The sequence below is a fragment of the Tinamus guttatus genome, unplaced genomic scaffold (genome assembly GCF_059628265.1).
Source record: "Tinamus guttatus ecotype Peru unplaced genomic scaffold, ASM5962826v1 Tinamus_guttatus_pri_ptg000211l, whole genome shotgun sequence".
NCBI classification, from domain to species: domain Eukaryota; kingdom Metazoa; phylum Chordata; class Aves; order Tinamiformes; family Tinamidae; genus Tinamus; species Tinamus guttatus.
The window spans coordinates 3,795,902-3,808,216 of record NW_028288745.1 but is presented as its reverse complement, the minus strand read 5'-3'; positions in this window follow the sequence as shown (position 1 = coordinate 3,808,216).

The window sequence follows — 12,315 nt, the reverse complement described above, 5'->3', positions numbered from 1 at the left end:
GTGGCTGCCCTCAAAGGGACTCTGGCAGCTTAACTATGTGACTGCCAAGGTGAAATACAGCCTAAAGAAAATATTGTGGAGTTTAAATACAATTATGAAAATTTTCCATTCAACAATATAAGCTGGGACATTTGGACGAATACACACTTTTCTCTGTGTAACAACTGATGCTTCTTAAAGCTTTGACAAGAGAATATAACAAAAAAAAATCCTATTTTCTTCTGATTCCCTATCAGGAGCTCTACAGTTAGCAAAACCTGATAAATAAAATATAACCTAAAAAGTTCAGAGTTTTAGTCAAGCTGAAAACAATCCATAATTTCTGAAATTACCAAAGTCACAGCAAGGGCATCAAGATGCTTTAACTGAGATGTGCAGAGATGCCATTTTCCTACATGCTTGTTCTTTGACTAGCATCAACAACAGGCACCACAGGAATGGTGACTCTGTCATCTCCTTCATACGCACGCTTCCCCCTGATTAAACGTGATGCACTGTTGCACACTGGCTTTTATGTTTCCAAGAGCTACAAGTATCATCTTGCAGGGGTAGAACTGCTCTGCATACGTGAGCCTATAGGTTCTGTGCAGATAGCTGATCCTGAAAGGAACTGAGCATTAACAGCAGCCGAAGGATTTGGGCCTAGGAAAGCCTGGGTCTTGTATACTATTTAGAAATGAAGAATTTGGGGCTGATTGTGGGTCTTTTTTGTGTATGTCAGAAGCTGACACCACGAGTGTGGTAAATAGAGTCCCCTGTACCGCCAGGGTACAGGTGATTACACACCCGCACGGGCTGGGCTAAGTGGTCTCTCATTTTTGTGGGCATTTTTGTATATGGTATGAACTTGCTTAGGCCTTTCTGGGATCAGAAAGACTTGAAGGTGGTTTAAAATTATAGCATGCTTAACAAATACTTTCTCTTTGTAAGTCACATGTGATTTTCCACTGTACTGACGCATTGGTACCTTCACTTGTCTCTTCTGAAACCAGAATGCAGCAACCTTCTTTAGGGCTAGAAGGTTCTGCCTGTGCACCTGACATGCTAGCAGTTAATAGCGGGGTTAAAGTGGATTAGTGTCTTAGAAAATCACACAGGATATTTTAAAAATATGTCCAAGAATTTAATATTCCAACTGACAACTTTGCAAATGTTTGAGTTTTTGTTTATTTTGAAAGAAGAGTTTTGTGACTTCTACTTTACATCTCTTCTGTTTACTAATACTGCTATTGCTGAGCTTCAGTCCTGCATTTCTCATTATTGCTGTATTAACAAATTGACAGGCTGTTTTTGCTGTTAAATCAGAACAAGAAATAGCAGCAGGCTCACGAGGTGTCTCACCCCTGACCTGGAATAATACCACTGGGGTGAAATAATCCATCTACTCATTCTGTTTTTTGGAACTTCTTTTGAAACAGCAGAAAAAGCTGCTAATTAGCACTAGCAGTGATGTTTTTTTTTTTTTTTTTTTTGTCTTGGAATCCTCTCCTAATGAGGTTTCCTTTCAACTTGCTACAGTGCAGTGCCTGCATTAAAGTGTTCAGTGTACGCAGCAGCTTTGAACCTTCATTTTGAAAAATATGTTCCTTGAAGTGAGACACCCTCCCCCAACCATAAGAATTGAAATTTTGAACACTAAGTGAAATATTCATGGGCTTTAATGCAAATGATTTGATATAGAGAGAGGAAGAGCTTAAAAAGCCACTTGTTTTAGTCACTGTTTTACCTTTTTTCTTTCTTTCTTTTTTGAGGGTAGCAGGGGGAAGAGGGGTTCAAAAGAAACCTAAGATCTCTCTCTCTCGGACTTCTCTTTCATCTTTCTCATAGCTGCTGTTTTCTCTAACACCAATTATATAGCAGGTGCATTTGCAGAACATTTAACATGTTTTTATCAGCAACAAAAAACACCTTCCACAGAGCAACTTGCTGAATTTTAATTTGATCACCACCGTGCTGCAGTGCAAACCCTGTCCTTAAATCGGAGGTGGGAAGGCAGAGGCAGGGCGCCTGGACAGGCCGCATGTGAGCACGGAGCCGCGCGCATCTCCAGCAGCGACCTCCCGCGGGAGCTGCTCTCTCGGTACAACGGGCCTTGCTGCGAGAGCCGGGGCTGTGGCTGAAGCTTTAGGAGGTTTGAGCGCTTTTGACTACCTCATGGGCTTGCAAACAAAACTTTTATGGAGCACTGGAGTTGTTTAAACCGAAAGGAACATGGGAAAGCTGATATTCCACTTTCCTTCTAACTATTCCAGTTTTTGATGCTTCATCAGCATTGAACAAAGATTGTGTGTGACAGTATTGACACTGAAAATTCCAGCTATTCATTTCTTTGAATGGAATCCTTTACACACTTACACTTATGTGTTAAAAGATCTAAAAATTGAGCATTTTTATAGAACCATTGCAATCTTTATCAGCAATGAATTAATTATAACAATGTAGCATTATATGGAAGTTAGGGTTATTAACTGATGGTAGAACAGAATCTGAACTACAAAATCTGATTCAGATGCAAAATTCTGATGAACAGAAACTGAATCCTACAAAACTTGGAATTCTTTAAATGCTTAATGGAAAATATGCATATATTTTAATACATTTATTAACCTATTTTCAGGAATAGACAGAAACAAGAAATACCTGCTCTTTTCAAACTCTTTAGTGAAAATTACTATAGAAGTCAGAATTTGTGAATATGGAAGTAGCATTGTATTAAAATTAAGAAAAAAACATTAATTCTTAGACATTTTGGTGGTGTTTTCGTGAAATCTCCCTGTTCAGATATTTAGCTCTCTCTTTCAGTTGTTTAAAATACAGTTCAACCATGAAGAGGCACAAAAGGGCATGACATATTGACACGGAAGGATGTGGATCATTGCATCTCATGAATTTCCGTACCTTATGTCAGCAAGCTGCTTTTGAAAATTGTTTTTCCCCCAACTGCCAGCACTTCAAACTCAGCCTAGACCCTACCAGTCAGACTGGCTTCTTTCCATCTTATATATGCTCACCACAAACAATTATTCTGCAGGCTAAATTGTGCTTTCAGCTACACTTGCACAACTTCACTGCCTTCAGATTATGTCTGTGGTGACACCTGTGCAGTTCCATTAGCCTTTCCGTGTTACAGGTCATTGTCCCCACAAGCAGTACCCGAAGCTAATGGGATTTCTCTGCGGCAATGTAGAATGGAAGTTGCACGGCAACATTTTTATAGCTGGTAATTATGCATTAGATGGTAGGAACTCCTTTCAATTATCAGAGCCCAGGTTATTTTTGTGGTAGTCATAGTGGGAGAAAAACATTATTATCAATGGCCAGATACTGAAAGTCATTCAAACTGAACAGTATCTTGTGACATGAGAAATCGTAATGAGCTAAGGTATTGCTTAATGCAAAGAAGGTCTCCAGATCTAGCCCCAAATGGACAAAAGTGATGCAGAAAGCTGGGATACACACTGCATATGTAATCTCATGTGTATTCATTTTTAGCTTCCCTTTTTCCAACAGAATACTTATAAAAGAAAGTGAGTGCACAATTAATTTGAGGATATAAAGTTAAGGTCCTGTTAAAGTAACTTATCTTGTTCCTGTAACATACTTCCTTCGGGCATCCACTTTGAGGTGAACGATTCTAACAGTTGAAAGAAAGTCAGAGGTCATTAGTAGAATGGTTTATTTTGTGGCAGACATGAACATAGTTAGAGAACAAACAGTGTATTGCTTGTTTTCGAAACAAGGGAAACAGAAGTATCATAAGGAACACAACAGGTTCAGATTTAGAGGAGCAAAAGAGCATGTATTAATATATTAACCAGTTATCACCTTTCTTAGCCATGTAATTGAAGATTTCTGTTTCATGCATCTAAACTAGCATAAACAGAAATGTAGGAAGTACTCTCTTCTGTTCTGGTAAGGCACTCTAAAAGATATTAGTAGTTGACAGATGCCAGCGCATCGCTAAAGCAATGGACATATTTTGGAGTCTGGTCTTCATTAGTTTCTTTTCTTCACCCTGATAACATTGTACTTCCCTAGTCAGTGCTATTGACTATCATGTATTCAGGCTGTCCACTAGTAGGTTTTTCTACAGCATTTGCCATGGGGGCAGAAGTAGAAATTAATAAGAATTAAGTAGAGATATTTTCTTAATAGCAATTTCTATTAAAATCAGAGTGAGGAGAGGATGCTTATTGCTGGGAAAATAAGACCCTAACTATAAAATCCGGAAAGGTGCGAGTGATGAGAAAAGGCGCTCGGAAGCTTAGTCAAGCACTGCTTCCATTATGCTGTGGCTGTATTTTCTGGATGAGCTCGTGCTAGTGATGAGTAGGCAATTTAGCATTCCCTGCCACAGCCCTGAAGGCTGTCACTGCTTTGACCTTCTGCAACGCCCCGACTCTGAGATTTGTGCTCCAGGCAGTCATTTAAAAAGCCAGGAGAAAGGTAAATCTGGCATGATTTTGAGTTCTTGCAAGAACAGGATAACAATAAACAATATAAGCATTAAATAAAAAGGAATAATGCAAATCTTAAAATAAAGCAAGTCTCTTAAAGGAGACAAATTGCAACCTTGGAAGTGAGGCATACATTGGATTGAAATGATGCACTCTTGAAACAGACTGAATCATTTTTGAGAAGTGAGTGACAGTGATGGGAACTTCTTGTTGGTGGGTGAAGATGAGCAAGCTAAGATATATTCCTTATTTAAATTGTTTTATCATTGAATAATTGTATGAGAGCTACTATTTTAATCAATGTATATATTCTCAGAAATACAGTCAGCACGATATATTCTTCAATATACAGATACTCTATCCAAAAGAATTGAGTTATAGATAAGGTGCCAGTAATCTGTCTGTAAATTTTGTTTCAGGAACTGATGTATCTGTGTTATCTATTGTAATAAGATGAAGAACTCTCCCTTTATTAACTCCTTCACTGATTGAAAGAAAAAAATACAAGCCAAAACCTCAAGTGGGAAAATATTTGAATATAATCCTAGCCTAGGCATCAGAATGGCTTTGTCTTCACCACTTCTTCACGGGGTAGCATTTGATAATCCACCCTGCAGAAAATCAGTTACTGAGGAAAACTTGTACTGGGGAAAACCACTAGTGCTCAAATCATTTATATTGCAATAGTTTCAGTTATAATATAAAACATGAATGACATATATTCTAGAAAATACAGTATATAAAACATGAAACAGAAGACTCTCTTTCCTGATTGACAGATTGTCCTAAACTAAGGAAATAATCTCTTTTTGATCTGAGAAATGAAGCTAATGATATTAATTAGCAATGAGAAATGCTATATGACTATGGTTATTTTAATCCACCATTTTCATTCATGCATTCATTGCTATGGATTTTGGTTCACACTTTTTGCCGGAAGGAGCAAAATATCTGCATTGGACTCAAAAAGAAACCAGTTCAACAAGTACAGGCAGAATATTACTGCAGGATGAGCTCTCCTACCACTATGTTATCTGATATGTCTTATTTTCCAGCTGAGGGGGCCTTATCCAGAATCATGGAAGTATACATAATTTTTTGCTTTATTTTCGCTGAGCATTGTATCCAAAGTCACATTAAATAAGATGAATATAAGGTTTCTGTTAGTGATGAATACTGGGGATTGAAAATAGGAGAAACAGACAACTTATGTGACAAGGAAAAGATGGAGGTCAACTATTTATGCACACTGCCCTTTTCTAGTATTGTTTTTAATGTGGCTGCCTATTATACAAGGATTATAAGGCTGCCTGTTATACATAGATGATATTCTTTGCATTATGCCTTCATTTCATAAACTTTATATACGTACATTTGCAGTAGAGGGGAATTCCTTCAGTGATTCTAATCTACCCTTCATTGCTGACAGAGTGTTTTTTTCCCTAGACCAGAGTCATTCCGTTGATTCGGTTCAGAGCACAGTTATATTTACTGGAGAGAATAAACTTCAAAGGAGAAGTAGAAGCAGAGAAGAGTTTAAATCTCTTAAAAGGTCTGAGAAATGAACCTCAAAGTATCCTTCTGTGGGAATTACAGCAGTCACTGAGGGACTGCAACTTAGGTGAATAATTATATGTGTGTAAACTGAGGACAAAACAGTCGCCAAGGACTATCGGTCTGACTTGCAACATTTCATGCCAACCAATTAAAAAGCGTGAAGTATGAGAGAGTCAAATCGAAAATTATTTAGAGACCATCCTGAAAAAATAAGCAAGTAATTTCACTAAATTAATTAATGAAACTGTATTACAGGACTAGAAAAATCGATAGGTGAGGCAACTGCATCATAATCTTTTTCAACTTGTGCTCATTTTAAATGAAGTCAAGAAGAAAATGGAACCTCATCAACTCCCAGTATTACCAAAATCATGGAACAAAATCTTCCTCTTGCCCCGAGTTGAGCTGTAACATTTGGGGGAATAAAATTGAACCTTCAAAGAGAAAAATCGAGAATATAAATGAAAGTTTTCTTTGAGCCTGGGCGGCCTTGGCCACATCAGTAAAAAATAATAACATTTCAATGTTTTTATATATATGATACATTTGTTCCTCCCTTCAGTTTTTATCATTTTCCTTCTACTCACTATGTTGACTTAAGGAGTGACAGTTGAGGATCTGTCATTATTTTCTAAATGAAGTGGCATTTAGGTATAGCTGGCAGGAATGATAGTCTATATTCCTGTTTCTGTAAACAGGCATCTTTCTCTGTTTGAAATGATTGAGGAATGACTTGTGAATGACTAAGACTGATTCACAAGATCAGTGAAAATTTAGTCCTTCAGCAAGCGTTAATCTTTGGAAAATATTCTCTAAAATGCTTTTTTGTTGTTGTTGCTTGCTTGTTAATTTACATATTTCTGCTAGCTTTGCAGGTTTTTTTTTTCTTTTTTTTCTTTTTTTTTTTTTAATTCTTGACCTGTGGCCAGTGGCCAGTCAGGTACAAGAAGGACTTTTTCCATTGCTATAGATCAATTTTGGCAAATGATCCTGCTTCTTTGACTTCTTAAGGCATAGCTAGTAAAAAGGAGAAAAGCAAATGTGATCACAGTGAACTTCCTCAACAAGTCCAAACTTCCAAAACAAGATATACAGGGAAACGTCCAAACAGAACAAGAATGAGCACCACGCTCTTCTTGTATAAATCACCACATCTCCACTGACAGCAGGAACCCAAGTTCAATACTTGTACTTACAAGGATACCCACATACTAGGTGGTGGCATCTACAAACATACACAGTTTTACTTACATATTTTTTTCTGACTCAAAAAAGTGAGGAATCTGGCTGAGGTGGTGTTTTTAAGGGCATTCTTAACATTTTTGATGTCTTTTTTATTACTACATTGCTTTGATAGTATATCTAAAAACCCTCCCAGGTTTTCCTGTTTTCTTTTTTCTTTTTTTTTATTCAAAAAGTGGAGGGGTGGTACTGAAATCTTCTGGTTTTACTCCTGGGTTTTTCACTACTTTGAAGTTCCTCTTCTCCTTCACATTACAATCAAGATTAAGAAAAACTTTGGAAAACATGATTCTCATGGGTTTGTATCCATGTAGGTATTACAGTGCCCTGCTGTATTTCTGAAGTAGAATTAGAGGACAATCTTTAAGTTCTGCATTTTAAGAGAATGAGGTAAACAAGTTTGGACTGAATGATCAAAAGAGGAAAATGCATGTCACACTAACTGTGGGTCTGACACTTTCAGATTGATCCTACAGTGCTCATATTCATTCATTCCAATTGCTTTCAAAAATTCAAGGAGAAAAAAAAGAAGCTTTCTGAATAATTTAAGGCGGTTCTTTCTTTTCAGTCATCAGTACTTTTGTTCTTGTGTGTAACTATAACCTCATACCAGGCTTTTTAATTTGTGTGTGCTTGTGATATAACCATCTCAATGTCTAAAGCAGTGGGAGAACAAAATGGAAATATATATATATATATAAAGTTTAAGTTAAGTAAGAAAAAAAGGGGCAAAAATCCTCCAATGTGTCTAAAGATTTACAAAGAACTGGGTGATGGAATGGGTTCATTTGAAGGAGATGCATTAGTTTGCTGGTCATTATCAACTATCAGAGCATCTAGGGAAGAATAAGAGGTGAAGACCTTATTATTTAAGGTTATAATGTTTATAAAGTTATTTTCCCCCTTACTATCAGGATTCTAAAAATACCTTTTTGTGCGACCTTGTTTATTATGGTTAGTATCATCATTGGTGTTACAACAGTACTGCAGAAGGCAGAAGTGAAATCAGCAGCCTTTTGTACTACACTTTTGTACTCACTGAAAATGACCAGGAAGAAAAAGCATGTGCATGGGAGAAGCAGCTCTGTTTGACCAGATTTTCCTTTCTCTTAGGTACTTTATAATCCAGTTTTAACCTAGAGCAACTTAAAGAGAAACATTCCTCATCTGAGAAGCAGACTGACCTCTACTCTATTGTATCTTTACATGGTATCATGAAGGCATTTTTAAGCCTCTTATCACTAATTTTGCATATTGAAGTCCCAGTCATATGCAGGGTCAGGAGGTGCTCTTTGTAGGGCAGGATCAGGGACAGGAACGAAGAGGGTAGATCTGCATATTTTTTAAAAAAATTATTTTACAAAATCTGGATGTAAAGCACTGAGGAGTTTGTTCTTTTAAGCAAATGAAAGAGGATCTATTTTACTTCTTTGGAAGCTTACTAATGAACTGAAGAACAGATGCATTTGTGAGGCTGTCATCAACCCCCTGAGTAGCAATGATTTGAAACAGTTTGTCATGCATACTTGATCCTGCTTAAAATAAGACAAATTAATGAGCTTCACCTCTCTTGATAGAGAGTAGATAACTGTCATTCAGTTTTTCTTCCACCCTGAGCCAATTCAGCCATTTTTTCCTTCGCCTCCCAAATAGGTAATCACGAGGTTCAAGGTTCGCAAGAGCTGAGGACAGAGGTGAGGCCCTAACGAGCTCCAGGTGTGGCCACCCTCAGGCCCTAACGAGCCCCAGGTGCCCCTGCCAGGCCTCCATTTCAGTGGGGGTGTGGGGTTCTTGTTTTGTCTTTGTTGTCCTTGCCTGGTGGTTCCTGGTCTTCTCTCTGCTGTCAGGCTTCCCTAGGACTCATCTTGGCCTTGCTGGAAGGAGGCTGCTGCTGCCGTCCAGGCTGCACCCACCACTGAGGTGAGATGGTGGCTGGGGAGTCTTGAGGCCCCCTCTTGCCATGCTCCTACTTGTGGTGGTGGTTTCTTTCCACTTTCCTCTAAGGAAACCTGAATCCTTCTTTTCTTATTTTCAAACAAAACAGAAATGAGAGCCTCTCAGGTTGTAGAACTCTAAACAGTATGTATGAGGTGGGAGGAGTGCTGATCCTGTGGCCATGGGCCCTTTTGGGAGTGTAGGCCCATGGGTGCTCAGGCACAGTACAGCACTCCCAAAGTCACTTCTGTCTGGTCTGTGGCCTTGGGTACCTGTGGAGGTGCTTGTTTGACTGCTTGGTGTTCAAATGCTGATAAGGGAACTCCCCTACTTAAATATTTAAGCTATTAATTGCAGCAGGGAGGTTGTGATGCATCTGTCCTGCTGGTCACTTGCAAAATGGCGGATGGGCCATGCAGAGCTGCTGGTACCAGAAAAGAACTTGCCTCAAACATGTTTCCTGCGAGGAGTAGGAAATCATGCACTTGCTAGGAATATATGATTATTTTCCCTATGTCCCATCTAGTACTGCATCCTAAGCAGACAAATAAGAATGTGACTTGGTAGTAGTTAAATGGAAACTCATCCCCCGGTGTTGGACCAGTTCAGGCTTCAGTTTACTAAAAAAAAATGTGACAATAATGATACCTAATTAGGTCAAATAGGTTAAAATCAGCACATCCCTCCACTGATGTAATAGGAACTGACTAATTGCAAACTATTATGGGGGGAGGGGAAGCTGGAGATATGGTTGCTGTTAAATTCCTTGAGCAATTTTGAATATATTATTTATAGATAGTGTCACAGATTTGTCTTATAGATGAGAAAGGGAAATTGCTCGAATGGGGAACAAGTTAAATAGTCTGTTTAAAAGAAAAAAAAAAGTTACTATTAAACTTAGGTCAAAACTTTTGCTACTGTTATTAACATGACTTAGAGTGTGTGCCTGTGAGGTCTTAGAGGAACAGCATAGGCATAAAAAACCACTGTAAACAAGAAAATAGCATTTTAATGTTGGTTAGACATTTGTTGTGTGTGTTTGTTTTGTGCTTGTTATTGTTCCTGAATTCTCTTAGAAGCCTTGGGGAAATAAGGAGCTAGTAGAGGGCAGAACAGCTGTGAGGGTTTTTCTTGTGCTGGGGCAAAAGAAAACACTGTATAGAAACCTAAAAACCAGTGGAAAAGCTCAAGTGGTGAGTTGAGGCTATAATGGAAAGGAAAAGAAGGGTCATTTGAATTATGAGCAGTCATGATAGCATTTGCTTCCTCAAAGCAACAGTCGTTCCCAAGGAGTAACAAGAAGAGGAGCAAGAATGACCTAGTAAAACATCAGTGACTCTGCAGCTGTGTTATGCATTTAAAAAGAAGGTGCTGTAGTTGACTGATATGAGCACTCACCTTAGATCTTGTGTTGGTGCATGTGGGATATTGTGCCTGGTAATATAAGCAGAAGATAGGCTATGTCTTGTTTCTCTTGTCCTCTGCTCACATAGTAGCAACTGGAGAGATGGAAGGAAACAGCAGTTTTGTGGTATTGTTCATGTTGCTGACAATAAAGATGTTGCATCATCTTGCTGTTGGTTACCTCAGTCCTCTACACTACTGTGTTTGCCAAACACCTCAACTTTTGGACAAGCATTGTCTGTGGGCAATTTCAATGGCCTGTTGGAGCAAACACTTCCCACAGGGTCTAGCAAGTTTTATGTGACATGGAAGAGAAATATTAATACCTTGCTCCATGCAGTAGGGTTGGTGTAGAGGAGTTTGTACTCTTCGAGGAACTTACTGTTACTCAAGTGAATCTATATGTTATAGTTAGATGGGTATTTCTTACATGACACCATGAGGTTTTTATAAGTCCCAAGTTCACCCATCCAGGTAAAAGAAAGAGGACCCAATCAACGATTTTGCAACAGATGCCTGCAAAAGCAGTGGTACTAGAGATAGGGAGGAGGCAAGAATGTATTGCAGATAGTTTGTGAAGGCCTGATGGTTGGTTAACTCTTCTAGGCTGCGTAAAACATGGTCATCCAAAGTCAGCCTATGAAGTAAGTGTGAGGTTTTCTTCTTCCAGTGACATGTGGTGTAGGCAAACTTTTGATTCAATTGTGTAGGGAAAGAAACAGGGTGAATGTAGGGTTAATGTCTTGTGGTTTTGCTCCAAGTTATGGAAGTGTTTAGTGCTTTAATAGCAACTACCATCTTATTTCTGAGTAACTATAGAAAAGCTTCTTCCCTGCCCCCATCTTATTTATTGCATACTCTATTCCCATAGTGGTTATGTTTTAGCTTAAACAGAAATCAGATTTTGATATAGTTCCTCCTGGGTGGCATTTGTAATGCAGTCTGATCTCTTTTCTCTCTTCTATGTTTTTTTTTAAGCAGTCTTGTTTTAAAATTGTTCCCTTCTACTCTGAAATGTGTATTGCACATGTTTTTTTTACTACGGATAATTAGATATATTCCAAAATTCATTTTTTCTGCACTATTAATTCAGCATTTCAAGTTATTCTTTTTCAAACTTTTATATAGGCCCTGATACTATTAAACTCATACACAAAAATATTAAAAAGCAGCAACTTATTTTAGAAATATGATTTCCATCAAATCATGAAAAGGTATTACAAAGTAGAGCTGGTGCTTAGTCTTTGGTGGACATACCTTTTTAACACTTCTATAGGAAAATTTAATTATTTAGTATCCAAGGCTTGATTTTTTTTTTTGAAGGTGTTCTCTTCCAAGCATTTGCTATTGCTTTGTAATTTTTCGTAATGTTGAGAAGGAGAGATCTACAACTAGTAAATCGCACTTTTAGATTTAATTATGTCTGAGATTTTCAAAGTAAAATAACTAAATGATAAAGAGGCTTTTTCCATATTTTTTCTGTTTGTTTTTTATCAGCTCATGTTAGCTAGGTGTTTTTACTACAAATGCATGTTTAAGAAACCTGTCTGCAAGAAGATACTAGTCAAGCAGTAGGAGAGTAAGACAATTAGTCCAATTATAATGCTGGACTCCAGAAATTGGGCTGATTTGGGGGTTCTATTAGCAAGGTCCCATGGGGAACAGGATTGGTGGGCTGAGAGGGCCTCGGAGAGCTAGTCAGCCTTCAAGGGCCACCTCC